The following is a 10,255-nucleotide window of genomic DNA, read 5'->3' on the forward strand; positions in this document are numbered from 1 at the left end:
TTGACAAAGGGGATTCCTCCCTCTTTGACTGGTCAGCAGCTTTAGGTACTATTGATCAAAGACTTGACAACCAACTGCTCCCCAATCTCACGCGCTGTGTCGAAAGATCCCTGTTAGCACAAACTCTGTTCAATCTGTGGTTCAGAATAGAACACAACATGCTGGGAAGCATAAAGTACAAGTAGCGTTTAATGCAAAACAGCAACAAGAACAGCAAAGGATCAGAGACAATTGACAGGGCACTCACTAGAAAACAGTCAGCTGGAGGTAAGAGCTAAAATCCATGTAATCTAAATATAAGGCCATGCGCAGGAGCCAGGCTCTTCCCCATCAAGGAAGGGAAAAATGGCCTTGAGGAGAAGATATTAATCATGTAACAATACTGGCCCTATCATTCTCACAAACTCCTGTTCCCCTTGCCAGGTTTGAATAAGAAGCAACGCTATTGGAAAATGTGCAAAGTACAACAACGAGTGCTGTGGCTTACAGGCCAACTAGGGCCATGAAAGTTTTACACAAATGTGAATGTCATCGGAAACTTCAAGCTAATAGAAGACGATATCCATATTTGAGTAACAGTTGATACAGTCAGGATTACATACGCTGTTCATCTACTTCATAGGACTATACGAACATAATACAAACAGATTTTAAGTATGTTTTCATTAAGGATTCTGAAGGAGAAGGAAAGTATTACAATGCCCCAATATAGGGAAGAGACATCTAAAAATCTTATAATTTCATCAGACGGTCACTTTGAAAAACTGTTTAACTAAAGAGACTACGTGACTATGTCATCAAACATTTTGACACGAAGCTCTGAAAAAAGTGAATTTATCCTTCACTTGCAAAATTACTCTATTATCATTGAATAATTATAATCTGATCTACAAACAGTCTGATACACAGCATCTCTAGACTTCTAAGAAACATTCCTTGGTTACTGGTTCAACCCTCAATTTTCCAGGCCATCTAACAATCTACAAACGGAAACAGCATTTATAATAGCACTTCACTCATTACAAGAATATTAAAACGCTTACTACAACCAACTGACTTTCAACTTGTCCAACCACTCATCTTCTCAAGCAATGACTAAAGTATTATCATGCTAATTGGAGAAACAAAAACCAACACTGATGCCCACTCTTTTACCAGGCACAAACAAATGTGACCACATTACTAACGTCCTGAGCGACCTTTGTCGTCTCGCCTTGGAGGCAGGAATAGAATTCTAGATGGTATGTATCAGCTTTAAAGCCATTCACCCATATAACTGGAATACCTTAATTCCTCCATGAATAGCTCAGCTGGGGCAAAGGACCAAAGCCACTAGGAGGCAGCAACTTTCGTCTTTTCCCCAATTGCCCATTTCCCTGTGGAACGCATGGCCAGAAGCACAGTGATGTACTGAGGTCTTACTCCAGTAACCAAAAAAAAATTAAAAATACCTCAACAAATGTGACATTTGGACAAGTAACTCGTGGTTATGTTCCCTTCCTCCTTTTTCCTTCTCCTAAACCCGCTTATCTCTATTGCTCTGCTCCTTATATCCGCTGTCCAGTCTTTTTACCCTACCTTCTGTTTGCCCGCTCCCACTGTTATCCTCCAATTCTAAATATTACTTTTTACTCTCACTTGTCCACCCTCCCTTATTTGGTAACATAATACCTTGCACTCTCCCCTGTAGACTGTTGATTAATAGCTTACTCCACTAAGCGTCACTTTTCTTCGGAATCTTTTTGTTCTGCTTGAAGTGTATTAAAACAATGTTGCAAGTTCAATGGTTTAATGAATGTGAAAATGTGATACCACCTTAGTGAGAAATCGTGGCTGTGAACACAAGAACATTTTGTCTTTGTATACCTGTACAAATGGTTCCTCCACTGAAAGCCCTTGGAGTTCAAGAATACTAAGGAAGGAAGTGATTTCTACAAGAAAAGTGACTTTCAGAGTTAACACTTGAAGGGAATATGACTGAGTCGCTCTACAGAAGTAGCCCATGGTGGTACTCAACCCTACTATGAAAGTAATGAATACAAAGATTATCTACTTTGTAAATAGGCAACCACTGTGGACAAATGGACCATTACAAAAGTGTACGCTACACCTGCTTTCTTAAGGAGTAAATGCATTGTGCTTTGTATCATGGAGTTGCAGGGAGTTGGTGCAGAGGTTCATTTAAGTATTGAGCAAAACCTTTTCACTAAAGCTGCATAGCAAGTCCAAGCAGTGGGGTGTGTGCTTCCTTAAGAATAGCAATGCACTTGTATGGTAAGTCTAGGTACCAAATTTTAAAGCTTCAGGAGCTGAAAAACTAGTGACTGCGCGTTAATATAATAAATTTGACTTCAATCCATGGTTAATAAATTAGTGTGAACTCAAGAGATTACTATGCGGATGAATGGACATTTCAAGCATCTGGCAGTAACAAACTTGTCTGGCTCATGAAGGAGCGAGTGCGCTGCATTTTGTAAACCACTGCAGTAATCAGTGGGAGAGGTGAAAAAACCTACGTGAATATCCCTGAACAGTTTAATCGCGCAGCATTCTCCTGGGATTGGGGAAGTGGGAATCTGGCAGCTAAGAGTGGGTGTTTACTGTTTTGTGCTGTAGTGAACAAATCTATGTCTGATGTCACCGAGTTTTAAAAGCAGGAGTTGATATCTTGGGATTCAGCTGCCCCTTGTGCCCACCACAAACTGACAATGGACGCATCTGCAGACATGCACTGGAAACTAACTCTATTTAGGGCACCATCATGACTAACGGCTTCATCACCATTCTCACTGTCAGATCAATGTTTTGGAGACTGGAATCCGTCTTTGATATGTCTGTACTCGTCCCTAGGAGGAAAGATTGATCCACCTATTTAGCATTGCACCCAATAACTTTGCATCTACATATGGGAATTCTTGACAATGATGGTGAAACCATAGTTGGTGAAGCAGAGGTACTCATGTGTGTGGAGCAAGCATTAACGAGTTACTTACCTTCGGTAACGCCTTATCTGGCAGCGACTCTATCTAGCCGCAGATTCCTTACTGTAGAATTATACCCCGGTCTCAGTATGGATCTAGAAATTTTTCATGAGCAGTACCCCTGCACGCCATATGTGGCATCGTCCACGCCGGAAGTGACGTGCACGGTGCCTATATAGGCGCCACCTTAGCACTGACATCCATTTCTTTGAGACTTTCCACATCAGTAGCCCAGAGCCAAGGAAAACATTGACCACTTGTGTGGAAAAATAGGACCATGAAAGTGGAAAAACCCTGTCCCTAGAAATCAGTCACAGAGTGGGGAGGATGGGTGGGTAGGTAAGGAATCTGCAGCTAGATAGTCTCTCTACCAGATAAGACATTACAGAAGGTAAGTAACTTGTTCATCTGACAGAGACTTCTAGACAAAGATTCCTTACCTTAGAATAGAAACGCAAACAATATCTGCCCAGAGGTGGGTCTGGAAAACAGTTTCACACTAAAAAGTCCTGCAGGAACGAACAAGCAAAGTGCCCGTTCCGATGCACCTGACTGTAAAGGCAGTAGTGCTTGGTGAACGTATGCAGAGAAGCCCACATTGCTGCCTGGCAGATGTCCAAGACTAGACCTGTGCATGTTAAAGCAGTGGTCACAGTCTTGGCTCTGGTGGAATCAGCACGCAAACCCTCAGTGGGTCGCTTCTTGGCCAATGCATAACAGATTTTAATGGAGAGCATGATACATCAGGAGAATGGTCAATTTTTGCATGACCTTTCCCTTTATCGTTCCGACATACACCATGAAGAGTTGGTTGTCCACCTGTTATGTTTCATACAGGTACCCCGATATAGGCTCAGGTAGTGACCAGACCTTTCACTTATATTTCCACTGCCATTACACTACACAACGGTTCTTGGTACTGATCTTTTACCTAGTTACAGTACTGCTTAAATGACCTGGGGTTTTCTTCGAAAACTAGCCTCATTCAATATGCATGAGGATTCTTGGAATCTCAGCAGGACTACAATCTCCTGCATAATAACTATGTATATGGGTCATTCATTCCGTTATCCTAGTCCGACATGACACAGCAAGATAGATCCCCGGAGGGTACCACTTTGGGTATATAAACACCATATCTTTGCTGAGGCAGGGAGAGGAGAAAAAGGACTTCCATGCTGACACACTGACGCAAGACGCTGAGGTTCCTGCATGCAGACACTCCAGCTCGTAGTGGTCTGGCATCCCTTGCGGGCTGTCCATCTCGAGACCAAGACGGAGTCCCACAGTCTCTCACTTCAGGTAATGGGGTTGGCTTCAGCCTATGGGGATTCTTGGCTCTACACCTACATACATGCTAGGTACACTTAGGTACATCTAGTTAGAGTAGCATTGTAGGAGTAGGCATTATTAGTGTCCTGTATTTATTAACCTGCCTGTATTCATTGTTTTAAAACTATGGTAGGAATCTACCATCCTTTTACTCTGTTGGTGCTTGTAACCATTTATATCTGTTTCTGTCCTATGGATGTCTCAGCACACCTATTTTACACTAGAATGACGCTGGTTCAATAAATGCTTATTGAAAAACGTCCCCACCATTTATTCTGTGTACATCTCTGAGACAAAGTGAACACGAGTGACTAGGCGAAAGGTACTGTACTGTTTCCATGATCCCTGATGGGACAGAGTTGCCATGTTCAATAGTTGCCAAGAAGTATTCTCTCCTTGATAAGAAGAGTTTACAGTGGCACTGTGAGCTAGCTGCCATACAGGCAAACATACCAGGTGGGGGTGTCTGGAATCAGTCTGGACCCAATCCCACAGTCTATGTTATCTAAACACACAGATCCTATATAGTTTTCTAGGAGCTACACGACATGGTAACGCCAATGTTGGTTTGGTACTTATTTAACGGTCAAATCTGAGTAGTTCAGTTGTGCTATTCTCAGAGACCCCTACTCACATTTTCCCAGAGATGTCTGGAGTGGGAAAGGTAACAATCAGCCACAGCTGAGTAGACATTTCCTATGTATTGGCTGTAGGTTTATCAAGCTTGAAGGACAAACAGTTCCCTATTGTGCATAAAACCTTCTAAGTTTCCTTGAAGCCTTTTACTTCTTCAAATAATGGCTGGTGCAAACGCAGTAGAGGAAAGAGCAGGAAGGTGAAATTAACATTTCAAAAAATGTCAGAACTGCCCTTACTTTAAAATTAGAAGACTATGGAGTCAGAGCTAGGGGTGAGACAGTAACATTCGTGATTGAGGCACACAAGTCATATAGAACAGAGGTATTCTATTCATCGGTTAAATTCCCACAAGCAGATGCACGCACAAATACATTTCACTCTTACACTGAAGATGAAACACCAGATGAATACTGTCCATATGAGGACATTGAAATTACATTCACCTACCAGGAGCACATAAACTGGTTTAAAGGCGCCCTCCCACATACAAAAGAAAAAGTGATACTCGGTCCGCTTGGAAGAGACGGAACAACTTGGCCAGTCCTAGCGGCTTACATGCCACATCCAGACTTTTGACACAATGCCAGTAGCAGTCTTACGTTCACTTCATAAAGAAATAATAAAACTTTACAGAAACCTGATAGAGTTTATGATAAAAACACTGACACTTCAGCCAACAAGGGCTACACCTACAGGATAAATTCAGGGATCTACAACTAAAATAACACCACAAACGCTACACGCAGTTATGGGTAAAATGCCCACTAGAGGTGAGCAAATGCCAATCTGGATAGCTAAAAAAATAACACAGTTAGAGGCAGTGTTTCCACACACAAGACCTCAAGAAAAAACACAGGATGCTAACAATCTGCTTGCCAATGGGAATAGCTCCCCAGATAGAGGATTGTACCTCTGGGGGTACAGTATTCGCTGCCATATATACCAGAACCATGGTATTTCTTCAATAGCAGTAATACCAGATGTATTAAGACAAATACAGAACACTAGTATGGAGCAGAACCTGCTCTGAACTTAGGGATGGAATTGTTAGGAAATTTTGCCCAGGTATCAACTATTATACTAGCAAACAGGTATCAACTATTATACTAGCAAAGATAAAAGGGAAGGCAGCAGCAGTGGCAATACATCAAGGCCTGAGGGATTTCACTCCTTTACAACAGGAGTGTGAATTACCAACATTTATCGAAGATACCTATGCTGAATTAGGTAAAGATACTTTGGGAGCTAGAGCAACAAAACCTAACTCATCAGTGATCCTGAAAAAGAGAACAACAAGCAAGCACCTGATTCTTCCAAGAAGAAATGGGCTAATAATAAAAACACAAAAGACTAGAGAAAATAGGTCACAATCCAGGGGTGGGTCTCCTAGACAGGAGCCCTCCGAAAGGAGATACAACCTTAGGAATAAGGATATCATTAAAAACCTCGACAGGTATCAGGATACTGATACACGTTCCTCTTGTTCCTTTCGGGTTCACCAAAAAACTTCGAGAGGAAAGGACGGTCAGAACACAGACAAGAAGATCATACAAAGTCCAGAGACACGCAAAGTGCTTCAGACTATACTTCTAAAAAAAGAAGAGAAACCAAAACCAAAACCTCAATTTAAAAAGAAGAAGGTAGCAGGTCTTAAAGTTAAACATGCCCAGAATTCTGAGGACTCAACTTCTGAATGGGGAATGGGTTCAGACGATGCTAGACAGCACAGCAGAAGTAACAATAGCCCGCCAGAACCTGATGGAATTTCTAGTGACAGCGAAGTTGAATGAACAATTCATATCGGAATTCTTACATTTTGGCTGAACTTACATTTTAGATTACGCAGAAAAAGTGAAACCTTTCTACGTCCTAATAAGACCCGATTTGATTCTCAGTTAGGCATTGGACACAGGAACACACAGATATCCTTCGTTCCTTATAAGCTGACATGATAGCTAACCCTGAGCGGAGCGGCTCTACGTTGGGGACCAGCTCTGCTCCCCGCCCTCCACCACCCTAGTAAGAATTAAAGGAATATACATTATAAGTAAAATAATAAACACTTACCTTGTCTGCGGCGTCCCCGGGCTGCCGTCCTCCTCTTCCTCATCGTTTCACGGTGATCTGCGCATGCGCCAAGAAAGAGGAGGACGGCAGCCCGGGGATGCCGCAGGCAAGGTAAGTGATTATTATTTTACTTCTATTGTATATTTGTTTAATTCTAACTTGGGGGATTGGAGGCGGGGGCTGGTCAACTCTGTTCTGCTGTGGAGTGTGCAGAGATTTGCCTACTCCGCATTCTTTGTGGAACGCGGCGTAGGCAAATCTCCGCATAGTCCGCGGGTGGAGCAGAGTTCTCTGCCCACGCTTAATGATAGCTTCAAAACACCTACACACACGTGTAAACACCACAAATTTGGTGATCCGTGTTATAGCGGGTCAATCCGGGTATACTTACCTAAGCTTCAATGAAGGTGAGACAGTACCTATAGCATATAAATCACACTTGTACACAAACACGGAAATGCGTTTTGCTTTCACAGAAAAAATTCTGACAGCAGTGCAGACTGCTGTAGTGAGAGAAAGAGCACAGGCTCAGGGGAAACAAATAATCGTAACTCCGGTACCGGCCTTGGAGGCTGTCCCAAAAGCAAGTGTTCCAAATGCTAAAGCTTTACATCAAAGATGGATACAATGGGCCAATTCTTTTACTGCAACAGATTTAGATTACAAATTTGACTCCACACTTAAAACGCAAGTATTCCTGCAATACGAATAAGAATATCCTCTCCCGAATGAAATAATGCCTCTAGATCAGTATGAATATATTATTTACACTGATGGATCTGCTCAGCCGGCCATAGGAAGTAAACAACAATACAGCGCCACAAGTGCGATCGTGAAGGGTCGTATGCAGGAAGGCAAGTTCCATCGTAGCAGTACGAAGACACAGTCTCTAGGAGACTGCACAGCACAGCTGGCAGAATTAAAAGTCCTGTTACTGGCACTAATAAATACGGATCGTGAATTCCCCACACTGATTGTGTGCAATTCATTTTACTGTGTCCATTCATGCAATGAATATCTTCACTACTTGGGTCATAACGGGTTTAAAGACTCAAAAGGTTGCACAATTAAGCATAAATTGCTATGGGAACAGGTAGCGGAGTTGAAAAACGAACAACTAAGAGCTCACGTGATACACACCCTGAGTCATTAAAGTGATGGCGTTCATGTTAAATGGAATTCATTGCCTGATGAAGCCGCAAAAGGGTCAGTACGAACTGCTGCCGTAGCTGCAATCACTCATTCTAGAACGAGAATAGACAGAAGCACAATGATAGCGGTAATTGCTTCACGCTAAAACAGCACAGCCTTGCCGAAAGGTTTTCCACTCAAGTGCTCCTACAAGTTAGATGCAAATAACATTCCGTATGCTCAAATTCCAGGAGTGGGGGATAGAGTAATACGAAACATGGATTGCAGATTAGGCTTAATACTAACTGCACACGAGGGTCTAGGTTCTGCACAAACTGGGATTACCGCAACGGTTTCTTTACTGAAACAACGCTAATGGTGGCCAGGGCTAACTAAACAGACGAAGAATTTTGTCTGTCAGGAGATCAAGAAATAATCACCTGGCTTGGTTACATTGTAGTGTACTTTCCATCATGTTTCATATATAAATAATTCCATCCACTCCAGGTATATAAATCATTTGGTTTATGACAAATGTTTTGGACTGTTGCCACGTTCTGTCATGTGGAGTTGTGTGATGTAAAATGGAACAGAAACAGAGGGCTAGGTTGCATTTTGTTCATTCAAAGATGGAGCGCGATATGTCAGAATCGGTTGCACAATTTGAGAGCGTTTTCTGATTTTTTTCGTTCAAGCGCTCCACACCGTATACTAGAAGAATAACAGTGATTCCCTCTAAGAACCTTCATCGGGTATATTTAAGTTGAACTGGTACACCGCAAATGTCGTTCTGGATATAGCCATGAGAACGATTTAAATTGTCACCGGTTTACATTGAACTAAATTGCTTCTGTGAAATGTTAACAAGTTGTTTTTTTAAATCAATATCGCTAACATCCACTCAAACATGGCGGATGATTTATTAAACCTAGTCGTGCCTTGTGAGAACGTTGTTTATCTTTACACCATCAGGTGTTTGACATTTCAAACTACTGTATAAAAGTGCCCGTCACATGGCGTTCTGTCTCAATACTTTGAAGCAGAGGCACGAATGGACCATACGTTACCAAGCGGCGTTAATAGTAACTGAGCTACATAACATGATAGAAGTATACAGCCATGTGCCCAATGCATTATATGTTCTTTTTGAACCTATTGCATTTATATATATATATATGCACAAATCGAGTCAACGTGTCATTCCCAAAATAGTCAACCTGTTCTTTCTGGGTCTAAATTGAACATGTCCCTCCGCCCGTAACTTGTATCAAGGGTGTTGCTCGTCTTACGATGAAGTCTGACTATATTTAATTGACCATTGTAATTCAATTCACTGGTCCCTGCAAATGAATATGAATATGCACTTTGATCCTAAAAGATCTGTTAGTGAGTAAGGCATCGCAAAAAAATATCTGTAAAGTTAACTTATTAAATGTATTTTCCATACTCTGTTCTACACAACAACCTCCTTACATACCTCCTGGACACCAGCCTAACATTTTGGAGCCGGGAGCCGCCGGAGATCGGGTGCGAGCAGTGCAAGGGGCTGAGCCGGGAGCCGCCAGAGATCAGACAGTGCGAGCAGCACACAGGACTGAGCCGGGACTGCAGCCGGGAGCCGCCGGAGATGTACTTCCAATTCGGATGTGTGGGGAGATAGAATTCTTCTTACTTACTTGAGTGGGCCGTTATCCATTTGTTCCTCACCCCAAGAGCGGAAGACGTGCGAGCAGCGCACGGGGCTGAGCCGGGAGACGCCGGAGATCAGATGGTGTGAGCCGCGCACGGGGCTGAGCCGGGACTGAAGAGCCGTGGGAGCCGTCTGAGTTCCCCGGCCAGAACGCCCGCCAGCACTCGGAGTCGGTCTCCGTTACCGCCCACGCCTTCTCTACCGGTGCCATGAGGGGTGAGGACTACAACACCCACCAGGCCTAGCGGTGTGCACGCCGTTACCTGTCACCAGTTACACCAGGAGGCACACTAAACAAGGCCAGGGCTCCAGCAGCCAAGGTCAGTCCATGCCCATTCGAGCCAGAAGGAGGCTGTGCTGGGCCCGCGACAAACCTTGAAGGTACTTGTTCATTGTCCATACTTTTGACTTTTAG

The 10,255-nt window shown here is 43.0% G+C and overlaps 1 long non-coding RNA gene across 1 annotated transcript in view; it reads right to left on the reverse strand.

Annotated features, from left to right (window-relative positions):
* Positions 1-9,962, reverse strand: part of LOC146789587 (uncharacterized) — an 89,831-nt gene extending 79,869 nt beyond the window's left edge. The window contains exon 1 of the long non-coding RNA XR_014970127.1: positions 9,827-9,962. This is a non-coding gene — a long non-coding RNA (uncharacterized LOC146789587). The remainder of the gene's footprint in view (positions 1-9,826) is intronic.
* Positions 9,963-10,255: the final 293 nt, after the last annotated feature.

This window comes from Triturus cristatus, chromosome 10, assembly GCF_964204655.1.
Source record: "Triturus cristatus chromosome 10, aTriCri1.1, whole genome shotgun sequence".
Classification (NCBI taxonomy): domain Eukaryota; kingdom Metazoa; phylum Chordata; class Amphibia; order Caudata; family Salamandridae; genus Triturus; species Triturus cristatus.